Source organism: Elgaria multicarinata, chromosome 21, assembly GCF_023053635.1.
Source record: "Elgaria multicarinata webbii isolate HBS135686 ecotype San Diego chromosome 21, rElgMul1.1.pri, whole genome shotgun sequence".
NCBI lineage: Eukaryota > Metazoa > Chordata > Lepidosauria > Squamata > Anguidae > Elgaria > Elgaria multicarinata.
The window spans coordinates 1,689,660-1,715,452 of record NC_086191.1 but is presented as its reverse complement, the minus strand read 5'-3'; the positions used below and the strand labels follow the sequence as shown (position 1 = coordinate 1,715,452).

The 25,793-nt window shown below is 45.2% G+C and overlaps 1 protein-coding gene across 2 annotated transcripts in view; it reads left to right on the top strand.

Annotated features, from left to right (window-relative positions):
* VANGL2 (VANGL planar cell polarity protein 2) overlaps positions 1–25,793 on the top strand; it is a 56,639-nt gene that overhangs the window by 11,226 nt on the left and 19,620 nt on the right. For both annotated transcript variants that reach the window (XM_063145793.1, XM_063145792.1), the window contains exon 2: positions 7,823–8,031. The gene's annotated coding sequence lies outside the window, so the exon portion shown is untranslated. The remainder of the gene's footprint in view (positions 1–7,822; positions 8,032–25,793) is intronic.

The following is a 25,793-nucleotide window of genomic DNA, read 5'->3' as shown; positions in this document are numbered from 1 at the left end:
AACCTGTGGTGGGTTAAATAACCAACCGTTGATTATTTAAACCACCGTTGGTTATCGTGTTGTCTGAACCCAGACTCTGCCTGCCTGCCTACTCCCCCCTTCCCCTTATCTACTCTAATTTTGTCCAATTGGGTAATGGTTGCGGTAATCTCTATCAACTATTTAAATGAATGATTTAGTGGAACTGCAACAAGGTTTCTTGCTAATTGCAAAGCCCCCAAGTTACTTAGTCCACCATTATAAAATTGTGTAATTAAATTCCAAACTATTGTGTCCAATCAATTATTTATAGCCAACAGTGCTCTGCAAAAATAAATACACGTAACGCCATGCAAGGGCTCCGGCATCTCCTCTGCGTTCCTGTTATGGAACACTGGAGAAGAGCCTGAACAATTACAAATTTTGCCTTGAAATCAAACAAACAAACAAGTGTTGTATCTCTAAAGACAATCCTTAGGGTTTTTAAAAAAATGTGGTTGTGCTACTCTTGGCAGAACATAGGAAGCTGCCTCATAACCGAGTTGGACTGCTGCTATGCGGACTTGCAGCAGCTTTCTAAGATATTGACATAGAAAGTTTTTACCTATCAGCTGCTAGCTGGAAATGCCCAGGATTGAACCTTGGGACATCCTGTATATGAAGCAGATGCTCTACCCACTGAGCCACGGTCCCTCTTATAGTGTGTGCCCAGACACCTGCAGGACTGAGGAAGCTTTTTCTGCTGCTTCTACTATCGGAGGGCACCAAAATTCAACTGGAACATAAAGGCTGTGTTCTCACGTAATGATTTGTTGCTTTATTTATGAATTGTTTTGCAAACAAGTAAACAAACCACAGCTTATTTTCCCTATTTCTGGTTTGTTTCTGTCCTGCCCAATTTGCCAGCCTTCAGAATGGTTTCGTTTTTAGACTGCTCTTGCCGGGTACCTCTGTTTCAAACAAGCTAGGGATAAGCCACGGTTCCGGGTTCAGGTATCATACTCGTGAGTGAATTAATTTGCCAGGCCATGTGCTTGATTTGCCTGGTCACATGCACGTGAGCTGCTGCTGCTTTGCCTAATCAACCTCTGATTGTCCCAATTGTAGGTTGTTGCATGATGTGCGATCCTGGATCTATGGGGCTGTTTGCATGACATGACAGCATACCATGGGTTATTTAACCCACAGTGAGGCTGCAGTGTGTGTGGGATGCATACAGCCACCATTTTGAATACGCAACCCCTGCTCAGAGGTTTTCTTGTCATGCAAACCCCATGAGTGTGGGTTATGTAAAAATTAACCAGCCCTTGCATAACCCATGGTCTGTTTCAGGGGTATGCATGGTTGTTTAACCCTTGCACAACCCATGGTTGCTAGATTCAAACGACACAACAACCCCTGAGCATGGGTTGCATATGCAAGTTGGTGCCCATGGATGCTTCAGCTCTTCATGGATTAAATAACCCACACCAAACTGTGGCATGTTACCTGAACTTGGTCACTGCCTTGTACATGCAAACAACCCAAAGTTGTCCTAGTTCTTAAGGTAACTTTGGGTTGTTTGATCCACAATTTGCCACTGTTAGAATGCCAGCAACAAACCATTAGTTCTATTTGTGGTTTATAGCTGGTTAAGAATCCATGGTTTATCCATGGGTTCAGACACAACAACCTGGTTCTCACATAATGAGGACACTTGCTTTAATTAACCATGGTTTGTTGATAAAATGTTTTTCTACAGTGGTTAGTCCGGTGTCCCTCGGAAACTCGCAAGCAGGCATGAAGGTGATGGCACAGGCCAGCCTTCTCCTCCAGATGTGTTGGACTACAACTCCCATTGACCCCAGCTAGCATGGCCAGTGATTGGGGTGATGGGTGTTGTAGGGAAGGCAGCTGGTTGAGAAACTCCTGTTGGCTTGTTTGTTGTTGGAGGTATCATTTAGTGATCTTGGGTAACCAACCTCCTCTGTGAATCAAAGCATCATTGGGGGTGGTGGGGGTGTCCAGTATAAACTTGTAACACGGCCCCCTCCCACAAACAGACACCATGATCCCATCCCAGCCGTACCACCATTTCTGTTTTAGTTCTGAAGTTACTCCTGCGGCCCACACTGGGGCTTTTCCAACGTGCTTCAACACCCCTCCCCACTTTTGCGAATCCTTCTTTGACATCACATCCCGCCATCCTTGGAAGAGTGCGTCGCACAGAGGAGCACAGCGCTCTCTGCAGCACCGAGTTCAGCCTTCTCCAATGGCCACGTTGGCTGGGAATGATGGGAATTGCAGTCCAACACATCTGGAGGGCGCCACGTTGGAGGAGGCCGAACCCGTTTAACTGCCCAAGCACCCCTCTGGGCCCTAGAGAAGGGCCGTGGGTCGGCGGAGTAGCCAGTTGCTGTTCAGGATGTATGTTTGTTCTGCTTCTGTTTGGCTCCAGCAAATCTCGCAAGCTCTGGGTCACATAGATACATAGACACAAGGAAGGCAGTTTCCATAAATATCTTCACACCTTGTTTTATTTCCTCATAATAACGAGGCTGCAGCCTGCCCGTTCCTGGGTCTTTTAAGCCCTGGTAACACGTGTGTCTCCTCCTCCCTCTCCAAATACATTGATGGTGCTATATAAATAATAATAATAATAATATTTGGCCCAGCAAGACAAATGTTGTCCCGGCAGGCATTTATCGGTGGCTAGCAAGTACTGTTTTGTACTTTGTCATGTTTTGGCAATACCAGGTATCTGTTATGCAGAGTTAGCCTTCCCCTGAATTTTTATTTATTTTAAATTATTTTTAGGCTGACTTTAAGGGTAAAACCCTTGCAAGGCAACAAAACGAAACAAAATAAAAAACATACGAAAGTATACAAATGAGCAGTAAATACAGAATAAAATACTATAAAACAGTATAAAATGAGTTTATGTCAATAAAACTTGCAGCCCACAGATTGTTGGAAGGCCAGTGAGAAAAGGTGGATCTTCAGATCCTTCCTGAAGACTGGATGGAAACAGATTCCCAAAGTGTGGGGCGACCACCGCAAAGGCCCTGTTCCTTATGCTCACCAGCTTGACTGCTCTTAGCAGCACGCAAGTGAGAACAGCCTCAATTGATTAACTCAAAGTGACGGCAGACTGGTATGGAAGAAGGCGGTCCTTAGGTAACTTCAACCCAAACCATTTCAGGCTTTAAAGGTTAAACCAGAACTTTAAATTGGGCTTGGAAACACAGTGACAACCAAAGTGGCTGGTGCACTGTCAGTGTCATGTGATCAGACTGCTCAGCCCCCACCAATATCCAAGTGGTTGCACTCAGTACCAATGGAAGCTTCTGAACTGTCTTCAAAGGCAGCCCCACGTAGACTGCATTACAGTAGTCAAGCCAGGAGGTCACCAGGGCAAGAGTGACTGGGGCAAGATCTGGATGAATGTGGAGGTTCTACCTGGCAATCACAGCAACTAGATGTCAATAGACCTTCCCCGTGAATTAAAGAGGCAGGCTGCTAACTTCTGAAATTTGTGGAATATTTGACTGTAGGGCAAATATTGTCAAAGACAAGGCAGTCAGTTAACATAACATAAGAGGAGCCGTGCTGGATCAGACCAAGGGTCCATCTAGTCTAGCACTCTGTTTACACAGTGGCCAAGCAGCTGCCGACCAGGAACAACACAAGCAGGAGAACATGCAACAGCACCCTTTCACCCATGTTCCCCAGCAACTGGTGTACATAGGCTTGATACTGAAGGTAAGCACATAGCCATCAGGACTAGTAGCCATGGATTAGTCTCCTCCAGGAATTGATCCAACCCCCTTTTAACGCCATCCAAATTGGTGGCCATCACTACATCTTGTGGTAGTGAGTTCCATAATTTAACTCTGCACTGTGTGAAGAAAGACTTTATCTGTCCTGAATCTCCCACCACTCAGCTTCATGGGTTGATCTTATTGGGAGAGAGGGAGAAAAATGCCTCCCTCTCGACATTCCCCACACCAGGAATAAGTGGGCACACTGTCCCCTCAGCCGCCTCCTTTTTCCCAAGCTAAACAATTCCAGCTGTTGCAACCTTCCCCTACACAGAGGAGATGCTCCAGCCCCTTAACCAACAATAATTAGCAGATCTGTTGGCTTGTGCCTGAACTTTGCTTGCAGCCCCTCTTGCTGACCTGCCTTTCAGGTTCACCAGTTAAGGAAAAAGAATCCCACAGACTCTAGAAACAGCTAAATTGCAAAACAGTCTCTAACAAGATATGGCGGAATCCATACATATGTGTGCCAATTTCTTTCCAGTAAAGCCCTCATTTCTGATCATTTGCAGAAAGAAATGTGGTTGAGTGAGGATGACCACTTAAGATGCAATAAAGTGTCCTGGTTCAAGGTAGGCTACATGGGGCTGCCCTTAAAGAGTTTTTAGAAATTGCAGCTAATGCAAAATGTGGTGGCCACGTTGCTCTTGTAGTCTTTATTATGCCAGTCTTGTATCAACTGCACTGGCAGCAGATTTGTTCCTGGGCACAATTGAAGGTGCTGGCGCCTACCAATGAAACCCTGCAACACCTGGGCCTGGGATAATTTATGAATTTCCCCATAGTCTGGGATGTCCTTCCAAGTGCCTTACATATGTCTCTCCCACCACATGGGACAGGGCCTTCTCTGTGGCCACGCCTCAAGTGTGGAGCTCTCTTCTTAAGGAATCATGGAATAGTTGGAAGGGGCCTATAAGGCCATCGAGTCCAACCCCCTGCTCAATGCAGGAATCCACCCTAAAGCATCCCTGACAGAGGGTTGTCCAGCTGCCTCTTGAAGGCCTCTAGTGTGGGAGGGATCACAACCTCCCTAGGTAACTGGTTCCATTGTCGTACTGCTCTAACAGTCAGGAAGTTTTTCCTGATGTCCAGGAAGTTAGACTTCTTTGTTCAGTTTGGGATGTTAATATATTTTTGTTTTGCATGGCTCTTGGGTGTTTTTAGGATTGTTTTTCTCCTACTCTTGACTGTCTTAAAGCTTTTAAATTGAAAGTCGAGTTGGGGACTTTACTTATAAATAAATACACCTTTGCACACCACTGGCTAGGTGCTGTATTGCAGAATTGGCGTGGGAAGTGTTCTGGAAAAGGTGGAGCCCGTATCCCATGGGTTGACCTTGTGTTTATAGGGAGAAGGGAGATGGGCACCCTACTTTCAGCTAAGTGGAGTGGGTGGACAGGTAGCAACACTGTCGCTGAATCTGGGATGTCTGGATACGCCCGCAAAAATTACTGACTAGTAATGCTTTTGGAGCTACAGTTTCACATCTACCTGTGATAGTTGTTTTTGTTGTACATTGATGGCCTGAAGGAGTGGAGAAGGAAGGGAGGAGAAATGGCTTTCATCCAGTTGACAATAATTTCCTTGGCTAGTTGCCTGGAGGGATTCTTTATGCGCTGCAGGTGATTAGGCATATGACTTTAGCAAAGCCTACCATACAGTGTAATCTTGTGCATGCTTACTTGGTAGTAAAATTCCCTTGACCTTGATGGGGCTTCCTCTGGAGTAAGTGTACATAGGATTGCAGCCTCAATCTCTATGCTTTGAGTTTAGGGTCTGTGCATTGCCCCACCAGCACAAGATTGGAGGTGACCCAGAGTTTGTTCAGAAGAAGACCTTTTGAACAGTACAATTCCTAAAAATGAAACAAAACTTTACGGATGAACATCTTCAAGGGAAGGGCTATATCTCAGCAGTGTAGCATCTGGTTTACATGCTGTTTGGATAGATTTTGGGCAGCAATGGCTGATGGGATACTAGAGGGAGGACTGAGGGGACAGAGAGGGCAGAGGATGAGTGAGTCAACTCAATGCTGATCCTAATCCACACCACGGTTGATTATGATCATATTGTGTGGGGAACACCCCTAGGTAAACAACTGTTGACTTGGTTATTACCCCATCATTGACAATCGTGTTGTCTGGACGTAGCCAATATGGAGCTAGATGGACTGACTGCAGTTTCTTATGGAAGTCCTCCAGGATTTCCCCCCCTTTTAATTGTTTTTTAATGCATTTCTTCTTTAATCAAGTTTTATTTTTGCTTGTAATTCACCTTGAGTGCCATTTTTCTTGGTAGAAAGGCAGGGTGCTAATCAAATCAGTAAATATTTTAAAATATTTCCCCCTCTTTCTTATATTCTTAAAATATCAGTGAAAGCAAACTGTCCAGTTAAAACAATCGAAATGCACAGGTTAAAAGCTATAATGGCAGCACAGATAATGGAAACGGTTAAAACCAAAGCTGACCGAAGCAGAAAGGATCTGGAGAAAGGCTTGGAGAATGTTGACATGGATGCTTGAAGGGCACTGGTTTGGGTGCCTCACAAACCTGCGTGTGGAAGCTGTTGCACAGATAGAGGGCCATCACTGAAAAGGCCCTCTCTGCAGCCTAGAGGCCACCTGGTCAACCTCAGATGGTAGGTAGGGCGCCTGGAGACAGCCCTCCAAAGATGACTGTAAAGATCAGATGTCTTCATACAGAATAAAGTGGTCCTTTAGGCTTAATAGCGTCATGGTGGGGGTCAGACAGGGTTAAAAGAACATGTGAAGGAATTGCAGGAACATTCAGGCTAGCCTGTCCCTCCCACTTGCACATTTGGTGAGCATGGTGAGTTGGGCAGGGCCCTACATGTGTGCCAATGTTTACATATAGAGCTTCACCATGCAAGGAGGGTGAAATCCAGATGACACAGGTGTCCCTCTCCCCCTATATCACATAAAGTCACTCTAAACATGTATGTTGACATATACATAGGGTCCTTCTCATGCTTGGTAGATGTTTAGGGGTGTGTGGCTGCCTAGTTTGGCAGTGGCATGACCAGCATACATGATCCTGGTCCCCACCCCACCATGTATGAGGAGCATCTCAACACCTCTAAGATGTCTTGTAGATGTGGGCGTGATTCTATATTCTTCTTTAGCTCAAGGGTGGGCAACTTGTGGACTTCCAAACGTAGGACTGCAACTCCCAGCAGCCCTAGCCAGCAGAGCCAGTGCTGAAGGATGATGGGAGTTTCGGTCCAACAACTTCTAGAAGGCCTCTATTTGCCCATCCCTTGTTTTGGCTGGTGCTTATTTCGATGTTTCCTTGCTGTTATAAGATCCCTGTTATCAGAAGAGTCTTGTTGGATCAGATCAAAGGTCTAAGTAGTCCAGTATCCTGTTGCCCGCAGTGGCCAAGCAGATACGTCTTGGAAAGCCACAGGCTGATATTCTCTAGCACGGGGGTCTCTGACCGCGTAAGTTCCATTTAGGCTTCCAGGCTAGTAGCCATTGATAAACTACCTCCCCCTCCTCCGTGAATTTGTCTAATCCCCCATTAAAGCCGGCTAAGCTAGCAGCTCCCACTGCATCTTGAGGCATAAACTGTCCTGAATCTTCTGCCTGTGAATTGTGCTGGATAAACTTGAGGTCTAGTGGTGTGATAACAGGAGAAAACAAGTCTCTGTCCACTTTCTCCACACCATGCCAGATTTCCATGAACCTCTATTGTGAGTCTCTTCCAACCCCATGTCGTCCTTTTTCCTAATCAAAAAAGCCCCAAACACTTTGGCCTTCCCAAGTAGGAAAAGTGCACCAATCCTTTATCATTTTGATTGCCTTCTTTTGCACCTTTTCTAGTTCTGCAATATCCTTCTTTCTTTTTTTTAGCTCTTGCCTGATGTTGCTATGATGACTGTTGTTTCTGGTTAGGGGCTAAAACAAGAACTTAATCATCATTCTCATAAGTAATGCATGCTCTGTGAGTGACCCCCTTAACTGAAGCCCGCTGCCGTCCACCCTCCACGCAAACCTCATATTTCAGATGTGTTCTTTCAACAGCTTGCTTCTAGAATCTGGGCATCACAGCCGTTGTAGATGTTGAAACCCGGGACTTGCCCCACCGACTGGGACGGGACTAGGCGTCTGGACCCAGCTGCCGACTGCTTTGAAGACTCCGCAATGCTCGGCCGCTGGTGGAACTGAAGGAACGGTGGGAGAAGACCCTTCTGTGTCCCAGCGACTTCCCTGTCTCGTGTGCCACCAAGTTGGTGAGTGTCGCTTAACTCCTAAATGGGGTTTGACGGTTTACTAGTTTGGGGCATGGTCCATAAGCCCTGTGTTGATGCGCCTGCTCTTCTTTAAACTCATTCCTGTCTAAAAGAAGAGCCTGCCTTCTGGAATCTTTGGGGACACAGAATCCTCACGGTCATGGGACTTATTCTTTAATTTGTAGTTGTTTATTATTTTTAGCGGTTTTGCATTTCTTTTTTTAAAAAAGACTGGAAAGAAAGAAAAGGGGGGAAGGAAGCACTAATAACATAATATTGGATGTGGGGAGGGAATCCCTCGCTTCAAAATAGTGGTTCGTTTTATTTTCGGTACCAGAACTTTTGGCACATCAATCTAATCCTGTCCCCCCCCCCCAAGCGTTCTTGAATTCAGTAGCCTACGTTAGCAAGGGGGGGAAAAAGACTTTGTTACCGCTGTTGTTAAACTACTGGGAGCCTGAAACTTTTCCTGATCTACTGCAAATCACATGGAGTTCTATCAGTAAATCCTAACCTACTTTCTATACGCTCCCGTATTTTAGGGCCCAATAGGAGGGGCATAGTTTGGGTCAGGCGGTGAGGCTTGTGGATTTCATTAAAGTGAACCTGATGTTGGTTGGTGTGAACGGCAGGGCCCTCAAACTCCTTGATATGATGAAGTCAGTCACTGGTCCACTGCTATGTATATCTATGTAGCTTGCGCATTTCTTAGGATTTTTGTTTGTTTGTTTCTTGCAAATTATGCATTCTTGCACAGAGACGGAAGTTAGGTCTTCAGCACATGAATAGACTGAAGGCTGTGATTTGTCTTTCCAGTCTTGTAGTATGCCTCTCCTACCAGTCACTGATCTGTTTGTCTGGATGTGAGATTCCATATTGCTGGGATATATTCTGTTAAGAAAAAACTACTGGACAAGTGAAGAAGTATCTCCAGACCCAAAGAAGTCTTCACACTCACCTGTGTCCGAAACAAGGCAGTTAGTTCATCATTCCTAAACTGCAGAATGGTTTTGCCTTCCGCGTCCATGCGTTGGCTCTGTGAGCATTGCGTTGCCTAGAACAGAATTTGGCTCTACGGAGAGCCAGTCTGATGTATTGGACTAGGACGAGGTACAAATCCCTGCTGGACCAAGACAGTGGCAAAGTGACCTTAATCCAGTCACACATTTTCAGATTAACCTTATAGGGGTACTGTAAAGATAAAAAGGGTGGAGCTGTTTGTAATGCCATGAGCTCCATTGAATAAAGATATAATAGTAACAGATTTGCCTTTTTTAAAAAAACACAGGTTTTAGCTTCATTGCTGCACGTAAAGTACTTGAAAATAGTGGTGGTAGAGGCTGCAAGGTGTTGTGGGTTGATGAATATGCCTGTGTGCTCAGGCTTGTGTACACACAGCTCTTTGACCCTGTTCAGACGACACAAAATGCATTTTGCGGGAAACTGTGGGCATGTTCAGACAACATGCTAAACCATGGTTAGGCCGCTAACCCTTTTGCAGCAAATAGTGTGTTTAAACCGTGATTATGTAGCCACCATGGTTAGGAATGGTTCACATGATACAATAAGTCATGGTTCACTTGACGTGCTAAGCCATAATTTTTAGCTCAAAATGCTTAAGCACCGTGTCTTCTGAACAGGGTCATTATGGCTTAGCGTGATGTGTGAACTACTCCTAACCATGGTGGCTACATAACCATGGTTTAAACTCACCATTTGCTGCAAAAGGGTTAGCGGCCTAACCATGGCGTAGCGTGTTGTCTGAACAGGCCCAGTGAGTGCAAGGATATATGTGTGTGTGAAGGGTGCCAAGAAGAGGGCCGGTCCTAGTGCACGCCCTCACGTAGCGTTTCCTAAACCTTCAGACTGTGATGTGGTTTCCCCCAACCTGCCTATGGACAAATAAATTGAAGCTGGTGGTTAGAAGGCCGTGCCAGAATAATTCACACTCCTGTTGGCAGGTGGAACCTAGAAAACTGCCTTATTCTCTCGGTCCATCCATCTAGTCCAGTGTTGCCCGCCCTGACTGGCAGCAGTGGCTCTCCGGGGTTTCCGTCAGGAGTCTTTTCTGGCCCTGCCTGGAGACGCAGCACCTGGCACCTTTTTCATGCGGAGCAGGAGCTCCACCGCCAAGCTACTCACTCCCCTGCCCCCTCACCCCAAATCTTGGGCTCCCAGGACCCTCTTTAATTCAGTGCATTTCTTGCAACACGTCCTTTGGAAGCTGCTCCCCATCGTCCGTGCGCGTCCCCTGGCCCCAGCTGGGTGCTGGGAGCAGAGCCGGGAGCCTTGCTTTCCCCTCGTTGGGTCTCCCTCCCCCACTGCCTGCCCCCTAACCCCTTCCTGTTCCCATAAATCTGCCCAAGGCCCCATGGAACACTGAAAAAGACTGGACAAAGTGCAAACTCACCCACCCCGCCCCGCCCCACTGTCCTTTTTCAAAAAAAAGCCCCCTCACCCTTTGGCCCATTTCAAATTTTTCATCCTCCCCCCCTCGCCCCAATTTTCCCTGCTGCATTGTTTCATGAGATACCCTCCTCTTCCCCCCCCCCCGAACAAAGCTCAGGGTGGGGGTCGGGGCGAAGGGGGGGGAGGTTTTTTTCATGGTTGACACCCCCTCTTCCCCCCCCCTCCTCCTCCTCCCCCTGCTTTGGATGCTGGCCTGCAAGCTCTTCGGCCCTGTTGCCATCGCCTAGGCAACCAGGGTGGACATGTTTGCAGGCCAGCTTTTGTTTTCCTGCCGTGATAAATGTGCAAAACCCTCCAGCGTCTGGCACAAAAGGCCGTTCTTCCCTTTAGTCCCATTTCCCCCCCCCTCCTCCCCCAAATCCCCCTATTTCCTCCCCCCCAAAGCCAAGGAGTTTGGACAATAGCAGAAATAGGTCTTATTCTTTTATTGCCTTAGTGCTATCAGCTCTCTTTGGGTGTGGGGAGCGAGAGGTGGGCTGTGCATACGGGACCCATTTGCTCACTGCATCCCTCACCCCACACACCCACTTTGGGGGCTTGTCTGCAGCTGAAAAGAAATGGTAATAGGTTCCCCCACCCCCAGGATTGGAACCCAGGTCCGCTGTCCACACAACCTTCATCGCCTCCCAAATAGAGCGATACCGCTTCCTCGGTCAGGCCTTCCTACCAGGTCTCCGCGGTCTGTGTGCTTGTAAAATATTGTCAGGTAGTTTTAGCCTTGCTGAAGAAAAAAATGGTCCTTTCTTTAAAGTACAGAAGGGCAAGTTGAGCACCGTGGTTTTCCGTAAGAGGCAGTGGTGGACCTAGGATTTTGCTTTATTAAATACTGGGAGATGCAATCAGTTATATTGATTGCATTAATCGGTGTAAATCTTTTTTTATTCTTTATTTTAAGATCCCTTGATTTGATTGGTCAGTATGGTTTCTAAATATATGACTGTACATTGTTTTTAAGGCAAGGATTTACAAAAACTATCGGCGCCATGTTTGAAATGGCATTCTCCCCCCACCCCCCTGCCCTGGCATCAATCTATTCCAAGATGCAATGCATACACGGATCAAGAAAATATGCCCTTTTCTTCCAAACTGTGTCATTTATTTTATTTATTTATTTCATTTCTATACCGCCCAATAGCCGGGGCTCTCTGCATTGAGCAGGGGGTTGGACTCGATGGCCTTGTAGGCCCCTTCCAACTCTGCTATTCTATGATTCTATGGTTCAGATATGTCATTCATATGTATATTTATTCAGATTTATTTTTATTTAGCTGTAAAAGCAGATAAAAGACACCTTAAAGCAAACAGAATAAAAGTGCATAACAACAAAAGAAGTTTAAAATACAACACAATGCAATAAAATGCAATTTTAATTACAGCAACACAGGGCAGATAGAAGGAACAAAACTAAAAGGCCTTAAATGTTCTGCTTAACTTAAAAACACACACACATAAATGCCTTCAGTGCCTACTTTTAGATTGTAAGCCTCTGGGCAGGATATTGTTGCTGTTTTATTTGTACATACTGTACAGCACCAAGTACATTGTTGGTGCTATATAAATAATAATATCAATAATAATACTTCAGACTTAAGTTACGGAGCAACTTCCTTTCTGGGGAAGTTGCTCCGTAACCGGGGCACCATAGTTGAAGACCTTCTGTCTTGTCCCACCACCCACACATCTGTTGTTAGGATTGCAAGAAGGTCCTTAGAAGAGAAGCAGAGGTCCCAAGCAAGGAGAACATTCCTGAAACGTTCTGGTTCCAGACTAGGAACATAGGAAGCTGCCTTATACTGAATCAGACCCTCAGTCCATCTAGCTCAGTATTGTCAACATTGACTGGCAGTGGCTCTGTATAAGAACATAAGAGGAGCTCTGATGCTGGATCAGACCAAGGTTCCATCTAGTCAAGCATTCTGTTCATGCAGTGGCCAACTAGCTGTCGACCAGGAACCCACTAGCAGGACTCTAGTGCAATAGCACCCTTCCACCCGTGTTCCCCAGTAACAACTGGTGTTTCTGCCTCTGATACTGGAGATAGCACCATTGATAACCTTCTCTTCAAGGAATTTGTCTAATCTTAAAGCCATCCAAATTCGTGGCCATCACTGCATCCCGTGGTAGCAAATACATCTGGAGAGCACCAGATTGGGAAAGGCTGATTGAGGAGGGCTTTAAAAGCCAAATCCAGCATCTTGAATTGAGCCCACAAAGAATCGGTGAATCAGTCAAGCTGGCAGACTATTGACCTAATATGGTCTGTGCTGCTGCCTCCAGATAACAATCTGCATGCCTTGTTCTGCACTCACTGAAGTTCTCAGATGTTCTTCAAGGGCAGCCCTATGTAGAGTGAATTGTAGTACTCCAGCCTAGAGCTGGCCAGCTGTGACTTCTGCTGGAAAGGCCAAAATGGGTGTACTAGATGAAGTTAGTAGAAGACATTCTTGGCCACCTCTGCACCTCCAGAAGCAGAGATGGATCTAGAAGCAGAACCATCCAGGACATGTTGAATACCTCCTCCCAGGATCCTCCGAAAGCCCAACCAGACATACATTAACTGGATTGAGGTTCAGTTCGTTCACCCTCATCTTTTGCAAGGTTGATGCAACGCCTTCCTTGTTTAGGATCAGCTTCCATCAGGAGTTTGCCACGCCCCTTTTTCAGGTCTTCAGGAAAGCTAGAAGTCCTGCTAGCTTCTCTTGGCCTTCTTGTGGTGTCTTGGGCTGTTGATTTTATTGGTAGTGTCTGTTTCTATGGCTTTTTATTGGTAAATCTCTGTTTCTATGGATTGTGATTGAATATGTACTTGCTGATTTTTATTGCATCCGCTTTGGGTGGTTTTTATCTTGTACATGTCCTTGAGAGTGTTCCATTTTTAAAAGTGGCCTACAAATAAATAAGATTGCCTCCAAACATGGGTTCAGAACTTCCACTCCTTCCTGAGATAAGGTATTGGAAATGAGAGAGAAAGAGAGACAGCGAGAACCCAAGAGCAAGTTGGCTGCCACTGAAATTTCTGGATGACCTTTACTCAGTAGCTTCATGTAGATGTTAGCAAACTCATGATCAGCTCAAATTGAATTGATTAAAACTCATATGATTGGATATAAATTCCTTTAAATGAGTGTCAGCCTTATTAAATCTTGTGCAAAGAGTAAGGGCTGCATGATGCCTATTTGAATAAATACCCTCCTCTCCTATAATACAATTTTGCATTCCTTGACTCAGGCCATTGTGTGTCTGTCATTGTGAAATGTTGGTTTAGTGTTGGGTTCGGCTCGGCTTAAAGGTCTCCAAGCGGTTGCTGATGGGTGTCGCGGTGTCTCAGATTCCGTTGGAGGGTGTTCAGGAAGTGAGTAGGACACGCCCTGATCTGTGGACGGCCGAGCCAGTGTGGTAGCATCACAATCTATCTAGAAAAGGTGGAGAGATCAAGCAAGAGACAGAAAAACATACAGTGAAAATTAAGTGCGTTGGACTTAAGCGTTCTTGAGTGAAGGGACCGTTATTATTATTATTATTATTATTATTATTATTGACGATTATATCTTCCTGTTAATTTCTTTTTGTACAAATCCAGACCTGGTGAGTTCATCCTGAAGGTACAGATAGTTCTGCGTTCAGCAATGACGTCTCCTCTTCCTCGCATTTGTCAAATTCTTTTGTCAGCCTTCCTCAACCTGGTACCCTCCAGATGCGTTGGGAGTTGTAGTCCCAACACATCTGGAGGATAACAGGTTAGGGAAGGAAGTTTTACATAAAGGCACATCAGCTGGTGGCCAAATGTTTTGGGCAGCCGATTGCATCAGTTAACTAAAGGCTGTTGTCAGGACGGCCTTCGTCCCCATCAGGGTAGACGACGGGGTCCGACTCCATAGGACAACTTCACATGTGCAATATAACCTCATTCATAGCATAACTGATCCCGGACCTGTTTTTAGGTTCAGCTATAGTTGTTCATAGTTGTTTTAAATGTATGTTTTTGTGTACACAGTATGTTTTTTATGGTTTTAAAATTTGTATACGTTTTTAATTGTTTTAATCACTGAGAGAGCTTCAGCTATGGAGCGGTATAGAATAATAATAATAATTATTATTATTATTATTATTATTCTATAATAAGAACAACAACACAGGCAAGATCAGGTTGCTTGTCTGTCTAGCTCAACTTTGTCTACTCTGGCTGGCAGCAATTTTCCGGGCTCTCCAAGGAGAAGAGTCTTTTGCATCACTTTCCACCTGGTCCTCTGGAGATGCTGAACCTGATGCTGAACTCTGTCCCTGAGCTGTAGCCTTTCTCCTTGCCCGCCAGCTCGTCCCTTTGCTCCCTTTGCTAAAGCCGCCGCCGTATTTCTTAGCCACATGGTTGATTGCACATTGAGGACACTTTGGCTCCTTTCATTCTCCTCTGATCCTTCTCTTTCTCCCCCCCCCCCCGCCAGCCCCCATTTCCCGTAAAACTCTGCCAAGAAAGCCTGGTAACTGGGGATGGAGGGGCAGCCAAACTGCGTCTCGGCTCTCCTGCAGTCCTGCTGTTTTCCAGGCCTCCGGCGCTTTGTCTTGCCCTCCATCTGCTGAGCCCGCTCAGCGTGGCTTTTTCTGCTTGGCCGGTGCTGGCGATGGGGATGGGGGACCAGAGTCCATTTTGCAGAGGGGGAAGATGGAGGCCGAGAGGAAGCGAACAATAGAGGGTGGACGCGCAGAGTTCACTCGGAAGGCGCAGTTGATAGGGCTGCTGTTTGAGGAACCACGTCAGTTTGAGCCGCCGGGTTAACAGATTAAATCTGCATAAATGTGCAAGCAGCTAAAACAGCACTTTTGAAGAGAAAAAAGCATTGGCTGCATTCAGACAACACAATAGTCCAAGGTGTGTTAATAGTCAACTCCGCGGTTGGTTATTGAAGGGGAGCTCCCCACACGACATGATCATAAACAACCGTGGTGTGGATGAAGGCCAGGGTCGAGTTGACTATTAGTCAACGGCGTGTTTGATTGACACATCCCCCCCTCCCTCCCTGATCCTCCCGCTGGTATCCCATCAGCCCTTGCGAGTTCTGCTGGCTGGTCTAGAGAGGCCACTGCTGCTTTGGTTATTCTTGCCAGGTGATAATGTAGTCACCAAAAATAATCAACTTTGTGTGACGAAATAGTCAATGGTGACTGACACATGGCATGATAACCGACGGTTGTTCAAATAATTAACTCTGCCCAGTGTCGGTTATTCGCGTTATTTTGGCTGAATAACCAACCATAGCGTGAAAAAGTCCTGACAGATGACACAATAAGCAACCTTTGACTATTTAACCCACCGTGGGTTATCATGTCGTCTGAACCCAGTCATTCTCTTATACTTGGATGACTTGGACATGCATTGCAGTAGGAGCCTTCTGAGAAGAGAGGCCTGCCTGCCTTCCCTCCTGTGTACATGAAGGGGGAATGCTTCTTCTAAGATGGAGCCTGCCATCTACAATTTGTAGAAGTATTTGCATCAAAAATAATACATTTTAAAAAATGTGCTGCCCAACTAATTGCGGATGCTACTGCTGTCAATTAAAAAGCTTTACAATGAATGTTTTAATACTAGGCTTGTTTTAGACCAGCCAATGGCGATGCTGGCTGGGGTTTCATGGAGGTTACAGTCCAATGTATCTAGAGGGCACCGGATTGGGTTGGGGGAAGCTGTTGTCGGGGCACCGTTCTTGCTTTGGTTCTGCAGTCCCGGGTTCATTTTCGGACAGGTTCCTTCAGCAGGGGAAAGAGGAGGCCACACCTTAGACCGGGAGGCTGAGGCTCAGGGGTGGAATTGCCCCCGCTTTGCATGCATAGGCTCTCAGGTTCAGTCCCCGGCAGCATCTCCAGGTAAGGCAGGGGAAATGTCTGGATCGAAACCCTGGAGAGCAACTGCCAGTCAGTGTTGACTTTGCTGAGCTACATGGACCAAGGGTCTGACTCAGCAGCTTCCAATGTTGCTAGCATGAACTTCCCACCCACTGCACCAGGATACGGATGAAAGGGTCCCCCCCCCAGTCAGCTGATCACCTGAGGAGGGGCTGGGGAGGTTCAGTGGCGCCACCCATTTTGGCTAGTGGCTCCGCCCATTGTTGGATGCATCCCCACCCCCAACATCCTGGCCACAGGGTCAGTTCAGCAAATGGGGCAAAAGTGGCTCTCTACCTGATCTAGTGGATTAAAGTTTATAACCTGGTAATAAATATTCTGCTCCTCTGTTCTGTTCTGTTCTTTTTTTAAATCATGCATGTTTGGTCTTCTGACTCACCTGTGAAGCATCCCTGTAGGTGGGTCATTGTCATTCCCATTCTAACACAAACCTGTAGGACTCCAGGAACTCTGAAGCAGAAGAAATGTAGTTTATTGTACTTCACAATCAGCGACTGTACAATCCCAAAAGAAACAACTATCCGTCAATTTCTATATAGCAAATTAAATTAAAATTCAAGCAGTTAAAATAAAGATATTACAGCAAAAACAGTCTGATTATACCTAAATTTACTTAATCTCAGTAGAGATTGCACCTCTACTGAACACAGAGGGCAAGATTTACAGCTCCTAAACAATTGGATAGTATAGATGAAGTCTTTAATCCAGTTACTTTTGGAGGTGCTTTCAAGGCAAATGCAATAATCTTTGCGGTTTTGAATGTGGTATATGTGTCCTGGTATAAAAGCAAATATAGCAGTTTCTCATGGCTAGTTTTCTTTGTTTTCCTTGCCGATAGTGGCTTTATATACGGGTCTATTAACATAGTAAACATTTTAGACTCCCCATATAAAGTGGGCAAAGTCATAGAATCATAGAATGGTAGAGTTGGAAGGGGCCTCTAAGGCCATCGAGTCCAACCCCCTGCTCAATGCAGGAATCTACCTTCAAGCATACCTGACAGATATCTGTCCAGCTGCCTCTTGAATGCCTCTAAGGTGGGAGAGCCCACAACCTCCCTAGGTAACTGGTTCCATTGTCATACTGTTCTAACAGTCAGGATGTTTTTCCTGATGTCCAGCTGGAATTTGGCTTCCTGTCACTTGAGCCCATTATTCTGTGTCCTGCACTTTGTGATGATCAATAAGAGATCTTGGCCCTCCTCTGTGTGACAACCTTTCAAGGACTTAAAGAGTGCTATCATGTCTCCCCTCCATCTTCTCTTCTCCTGGCTAAACATGCCCAGTTCTTTCAGTCTCTCTTTATAGGGCTTTGTTTCCAGACCCTGATCATCCTGGTTGGCCTCCTCTGAACCCCCTCCAGCTTGTCTGCATCCTTATTTATTTATTTATTTATTACATTTTTATACTGCCCAATAGCTGAAGCTCTCTGGGCGGTTCACCTTCTTCAAGTGTGGTGCCCAGAATTGGACGCAATACTCAAGATGAGGCTTGACCAGGGCCGAATAGAGGACAATCAATACCTTTCGCAATTTGGAAGCTATACTTCTATTGCTGCAGCCCCAAATAGCATTTGCTTTTTTTGAAGCCACATCACACCGTTGGCTCATATTCAGCTTGTCCTCCACCTCTACTGTGTTACATGGGCAGATTCTAAGATTTCTTGGGATATTCTCCAGTATAGTCTGCCTTTGGGAGAACATTTAGCCAGGCTTCTGTAAAAGCAACCCTTAGTTCCTTCTCCACTAGATGTTCAAAATAAAGTGGTACCTGAGCAGGTATACACATAATACTAGCATATAAGGGATTTGATTTACAAAGAAAAATGTCTCCACGGTTACTTTGCAATGCGACATCTTTCAGGCAAGAAGTGCCTTTTGGCTTTCACATAGCCCAAGGTTAGTAAATAAGGAACAGAGAAGTCCAGACTTAAAGCTGTCTCACAGAGCTTCTGCTGCACATAGCCCGCCCTCCCAGTGCCTGGCTTTCAGTCTGGGGAAGGTCTAATTCTGTACTGACAAGACTCTACATGCAACATTATTCTGAACCTTTTCTAAAGGATCAAGCTGATCCAAGGGACGTAAAGGGGCACTGTAAAATAGCTGGGGTGCAGTTCTGCGTGTATCTATTTCAAGAGTTGGTTTAATCAGGTTCTACCTTCAGTCCTGTGAAATTGAAATCTTAGCAGCTCATTTGCAGCCCTGTCTGCCATTTGAGTTACTTTCAGTATGTGTGAAAACCACAGACCTGCTCGGATGAAACATTATACCTAGGTAATTAATTTCCCCCCACTTGTTCTATCTGATGTCCATCAAGCAGCCACTTGTGGGGTCTAGTAGTTCTGCCAAAACCTATAATTTTTGTTATAATTTATGCTCAGATGTTCAATTTGGCAGTACTGGCTGAATAGTCTTAGCAGTCTGCGAAGGCCAATTTGTGTCTGAGAAAGTATTATTGCATCATCCTTTACAGGGAAGAATTGGTCATCTTTTTAAAAAGCCACTGCAATATTCAAATAGAAATTGAAAAGCAGAGGAGCCAAACTGCAGCCTTTGTAGCTGGGATCTTATTAGAAAAATGTGCCAATCCTTAATTTCAAAGTTATATCTGTATATACACTTCTAATATGGTTCAGAAGGTTGTCGATACTTGAGAACAGTAATCTGGATCATAGCTGTCCATGAGATAAGTCAATAAAGGCTACATAAACACTGCTTGATCGACCTTTTAAGCTTTTTTAAAAAACTATGTGATGAAGAATTAAACCATGATCTAGCGGGGAGTGTCCTGGTCTAAAGCCAACCTGTTCTGGTTCCAAGAAATCATGAAAATTAACCCTACTGTTCCAACTTGTCACATAGATGGCAGGCATATAATTTGCCCAGTACATCCAGTAAGCTTACAGACCCATAATTAGCGGGATCTGTCTTACGGCCTCTCTTAGATATTAGTATAACTATGGCTGAACGTCTTGGCGGGAAACATTGAGAGAATAGAGCTGCCAACATGGGAGCCCACCCATCCATAAAGACAGTAAAAAGTTCAAGTAGAAGATGGACCCGCTCTGGAGCCTTCGGGATAAAAGTCTATTTACCTCTTCCACAGCGACTGGTGGCAAGTCTGAAATTTGTGCTGATGTAAAGCTACTTCTAAGCTAGTAGCAGTCAGTTGTGGCTGTTCATTGAACAGATTACTAAAGTTGGTTTCCCACCTTTCCATCGATATGTGGGAATTGGAAACAGAAGGCAATCCGGCCCTCCATTTTAGCTACCATTTCCCAAAATGTTTTGGTATCCTTTTGAGTTAGGGCAGAGGCTGGCTCAGTTCAGACAACACGTTAGTCAGCGCAGTGTGAAAGCTCCACTCAACGGTTGAGTTTTTAGGGGACCCTCCCCACACAACATGTTCTAACTCGACCATTGTGCGACTATGGGCTACTGTGGAGTTGAGTAAAATCCATTGTGATGTTTGATTTACAATTCCTCCGCCCTCTCTCCTCCCCCGGTCCTCCCAATGGTATCCCATCAGCCATTGCTACCCAAAAAATATATCCCGGTGGCTCTCCTAGAGCAGCACTTGCTCCTTTCGCCACTCTTGCCAGGGAACTCTAGCCAGTGGGAAAAGTCAACTCAATGCAATGGAAAACTCTACAGAGCCCGCCACACAACGGTTGTGTAGGAACTCTCCTCTGCATGGAGTGTTTTCCAACAAAAAACCTCCACCATTGCGTGGAGTTTTCCCACCAGACAACACATTTCTCAATGGTGGTGTAATGTCTCCACCATGGAGTTCTAAAACAACCGTTGAGAAACGTGTTGTCTGAACTGAGTCTCTCAAATACTGTTTTTTCCTTCAGTTGTTTATATGATCTACATATGTCATAGAAATGCTGTGGTATCTGGGGAACATTGTGCTTTCTATATACCATAATCATCTTCTGCAGTTGTCTCTTTAATAACCGGCAATCTTTGTCATACTGGCCATCAGCTAGTGGAGGGCGGACCTTTTCCTGTTGGCTCATCTCACTACAGAGAAATTGTGGTTATCCTTTGATTTCTGGCAGTACAGGTCTACAACAAGGAGACTAACAGCAATTTCTCCCTTAGATTTAAAATTTCCTTGGCCTGCAATTTTTTATTTAAATCTGGTAATACTTGGGGATTTCATTTTATCCTTCTTTTTGTTGAAACAGTTGATTAACCCCTACATGGAATTTAGATGTCTCTTTATCCCTTGTGGGCCATAAAATCTAAAATGTAAAGCATTGGGGGAGTCGCTTAATACCCTATTCTCAACTTGAAAATTCAGGATTTCTGGGAAAGGCTGCAGAAAAATTAAAATGTAATCGATCACACTTTCTCCTTGAAGAGCCAATTTAGGTAAATTCTCCAAAAGGACCACTGAAACCAGATCCATTTGAAACAGTGAGATTCACTTAAATTTTAAATTATTTAGAATAAATCCTGCCTAATTAGTTTTACTATCTTTTGAATTCTGTTGTCCCATATGGCAAAGACCACATAGTGGGTGCGTTCGGACAACACAATAGCCAACCCTGTGTGAATAGTCCACTCCACGGACGTGCTTGGGCGACACGTTAATCGTCATTTGTGGAGTAGGCTATAAACACAGGGTTGGCTTATTGCTCTCTCTGTCCTTCCAGGTGAATGATGGCGCTGGTTCCCAGCGGACAGGTCTCCTCCCCTGATAGGAGAGGAGACCTGTCCGCCTCCTCCCTCTTGCTATGAGTTTTAACTCATATTGTTGACCCTTCAAAACAAGTGGCGGCAAAAATGAGTCCCCCTCCAGTGGGATTTCCAATCGCACTAGATGAAACAGCTGGGAGATAAAATGTTTCAGCCCCTTCAGACCCAATTTTTCACACAGAGCCATGATTTCTGAATGCACACGGTATAAAAGCTGCGTACATACTCTTAAAAAGTACTACCCTGCAGTTTATTCACCCAGTGGGCCACATCCCATCCCAGACCGCTATGGCCACTTCCCCTCTGAACTGCCTTTTGTCTGAGATCTAACAAAACTACTACTACTTATTATTATTATTATTATTATTATTATTATTATTATTATTACATTTTTATACTGCCCAATAGCTGAAGCTCTCTGGGCGGTTCACAAAAATGAACTTCAATCTTATCTGTCTGTCTGTGAATCATAACTCCATTTTTAAATCGTTTTAAAAATGTTTTAAAACGATTGTTTGCTGAAGAGACAAATGTATAGTTTCCATGACTGCTACAGACCCAGGAAACCCTATTTCTACAGGCTATAAAGCCCTGACTGCTATCCAATCTAGCAGAAGTTTATCAAATAGCTTGCGTTGTCTCACCTCAGGTGCAACATAATACAATTCCTCCGATTTATCTGTCTGGGGACATTTGGTTTGTAGAGCCGAAATCTGCTCCTCCTGGACTTTAGGAGAGTTGAGACGATTGAAAAGTTCATCTTTTCAAATGGTTGTTGAGCCTTTCCACAGTAAGTAACTCCTCAGCTGAAGGGAGTGCAGAAAAGGAAGCCCACCGATTCCGCTGCCACGTTTCGGACCCAGGATAAGCAGGTGGGACACTGTGGTGGAACTATCTGAACACAGGGTTCAACCCAGCTGACTAAACCAAAAGGTGCTTGAGCTAAATTATTTTGCTCTTTGGAAGCCTTAGAGACACGCAGAGTTTTTGTTTTTCATTCTGCAGGGGATTCTGCTAAAGTTTTAACTGAACACTTAAACATTGCACAGCCAGCTGAGTCTTGCCCCAACAAGGGGGATGGTCCTTTTAAGGAAAAAATCGTAAAACTTGGGTGTAAGCTTTAGATTCCATTTGCAATTTATTTTTAGGCTTGGAGCTATCAGTCGGGCGTGAAGTGGGCAAAGTAGCACCTCTTAAAGAAGCCGTGTGATTGTTATTAATAAAGAGAGCAAAGCATTTAATTTTTCAGATGTTTGAGAGGCATGTGACCACTTTAGCTCAGTGCTGACAAGCAGAACATTGGTGTTAAATGTTCCAGATGTAGGTTGAATTTACACTGGGATCAGAGATTAGGTTTGACTTCAAAATCTTCAGTCCCACCGAAATCAAAGCGATCCATCTCAAGCATAGTGAATCTGTTTGAAACAGGAATATTAAAATTGGTTAGTATATGACCTTTAACCAAAGGAGAGAAAACTATATCTAATTTGCTCTGTTTGGTATTTGGTAGCAAGGAGCTAGACACTCGCACACCTCGGCTTTCACCCCACTTTTGGCTGACTTAGATTGTTAGAAATGTTTACTGAAATTTGATTTCCAAAACTCCTTTTCTTTTTCTTTCCCATTTTTTATATAGAGGATGATTAAATATGGTGCCCATAAAAAGTAAAACAGTATAAAAGCTCACTCACTGCTCCTCATCCCCTAAATAAAGCCTTATTTTAGTCACTTGGGGTCAGAAGGTGAATTTGAATGACTTTCCTGACACCTCCCATTACAAGAAATGAGATAACTTTGAAAGGAAAACAAAAGGAATAAGCAATTAAAATTATCAGCAATTCTAATCGATCATAAGCAAAATATTATAAAACTCACTTTAAAAGTCTGGGTTTGGATGATATGGGTTATTTAACCCATTGTGTGGATTATTTCTGGCAAATAACCAGGGTGGATAAAAATCAATGAATATTTTTTTTTAAATTGAATTTTTTAATAAAATGCTTTTTGAGGAAAAATCTATCTAAAGATAGTTTTCTATTTAAGATACATTATAGTCCAAAAGTTATTCATCATGAAATAAGGATTAGTTTTTAATTATGTAGCATGAGGCTGTATATTCATGCAATGTTTAAATTTTTTGGTAAATGAATTCCATTAATCCATTCACAATGTCATGCTCTTCCAGAGGTTCCTGTAAGATTATTGGGCGTTTTTTCTATCTAGAAGGAATTATCACAAATGCTTGGTTTTACAGTTCTCAAAACTGTGAATTTGTGTCTGCAGAGATCACAATCCCGTTGTTCCTTTGCAAATCTATGTACACAGAATCAACCTAAGTTTTTAAAAAAATCAATGAATAGAGTGCACTTTTTGGGGGGGAGAGTCACATGATTAAATCAAGTCTTTCTGAGTAATTTAAATCGTGATTTAAATCATGATTTAAATCAAATTGATTTAAATCAAATCCACCCTGCAAATAACCTATCATGATTTTAAAAATTCCCAATGGAAGACCTAACTCATGATAGGTTAAATAATTTACAGTGGGTTATTTAACCCAGTGTGGATTATCTAACCTATTGTGGGTTACTAGGTTGTCTGTTGGGAATTTTTTTAATCACGATGGTTTATTTGCCAGAAATAACCCACTCTGATAGCTCACAGTCTGCAGTAGGGGTTATTTAACCCACTGTGGGTTATCGTGTCATCTGTCGGGCACCATGGGTTAATTTGCTCACCTCTGGAGTTGCATGGCAAAACGGGATCATATTGCTGCTATAAAAACCCTTCAAGGTTTGCAGGATTAGGACTGCACTCCAAAGGCGGCCTCCGCTAGAGGCAGAGGCACCCAATGCGCCGTCAGTCTCCTGCACAGTTTCACTCGGGGAGGGGGGATCCCAGGTGCCCCAAATAGGGGGTGGCACAAATCAACCTCTGGAAAATAAGTAACGACAACCCAAAATGTGCATTTCTCCCCTGGCAGCCCACTGTCCCACACAGTGTTCTTAAATAATAATAATAATAATAATAATAATAATAATAATAATAATAATAATAATACATTTATTTCTTACCCGCCTCTCCACTTGGATTGAGGTGGGGAACAACAGTGAATCTAAAACAACGCTTCAAGCGTTTCAAGACTGAGTTCCTGGGGTCTCCGTGAACGCAGAGTCACGGAAGGACTTGGGCTGGACCCGTATCTTCCAACCCCTTTTTGCTAGCCCTTGCTTGCTTTTTCATGTAATTTTCCTAAATATGTCTGTACTGCCTTATTATCCAGCTGGCTCCAGGTGCTCCTGCATTCCAAAGCAGCCACTATCCTTGACTTGGCTCTGGCCTCGCCCTGTTGCATTTGTATGCCAGGTGTGTGTGTGTGTGTGTGTCTATATCTATCTATCTATCACACACACACACACACACACACACACACACACACACGTGTTTTGGATCAAAAGCCGGATGGGGCGGTAGGCCCTGCCACTGAAGGAGATGAAGCTTCTCCTCCTGCCAATGGCAAAAGCCCTTTGAGCAACACCAGCAGAACACAAGCAGGCCTCCGTTTCATCTCCTGGCATTTATGCAAAGCGTGTAATATTCCCTTGCCTTGCTTTGAACTGTGTGTGTTGCTCTCGCAGAAGTACGTGGCGGCGGCGGCGGCGGTTTCCTTTGCTTTGCACGGTGGGAGGGTTCTGGGAAGGGAGGGGGCGCGTCCGCCTCGCTCTCTCTTGAGGCTTGGCCTGGTCAGGTGGGGATGGGTGGGGTGCGATGGAGCACTCCTTGTTCGTTCCTGCAGACCTTCCTCCCCCCCCCCCCCCGCCATGCCCACGTATGTTTTTTTGAGCCTGGAATGAGGTGATGCGCGCCCTGAGGCCCAGGGAGGTTATGGGGAAGGCCAGATAATTAAACGGCAACTGAGCATCATCAAAGCATGGCTGGTAGGGCATGCCGCAGCCTTCCCCAGCCTGGCGCTCTCCAGGTGTGCTGGACTGGAAACAGGGCATTTTCATCGTTGGTTGCACACCGTGGGGCGTGGGCGTCTGGCACGGTGCTACTTCTTTGGGTGCCCCCGAATGCTCTGGCCCCATGCCGCAGAGGCGTGATGACGTGCCCACTTGGGCCGGGCCGGTCACACGTGTATTTTCCGCGGAGACCTGCCTCGCCCTTGTGGTTTCCATACTCCCAGGGGCAGCCTCGCGGGATGGCAGGGCTGCTCCGGGGGGGGGGGGGTCGAAGAGGAGGGGCCCGTTTTGGCAGGCTGTTCTTGGTCTTGCAGCGCTGGTCCCTCGGGACTGACCACTGACGAAGTAGGGAGGAGAGGAGATGGAGCCCCCCACCCAATGACTTCAGCCTATTTAGCCCCATCAGAACTGCCTCTCCTTGAAGCTGCTGACCAACCTCTCGCCCAGGTTGCCCCGTGGGGGCAAGGAAGAATGGCTGTCCTCCTCTTCGACCTAAATCTGCCATGGGAAAGAGGCTCTTTAAAAGGGAAGAAAAAGGTGCTGCGTCTGCACTGTGGTGTTGGAGCGGGGCCCATTTCTGCTTGGGCCTGTGTCGGTAAATTCAGCTGAAATAGGTCACAACTTGCTGGGTGGGGGCCCGACGGAATGCCAGAGCGAGGAGTGCTGTTGGTTCTCTCCCAAGGCACCACTCGGAGAGGGAGCGGGGTCTTCCCCGGCCACGCCAGCCA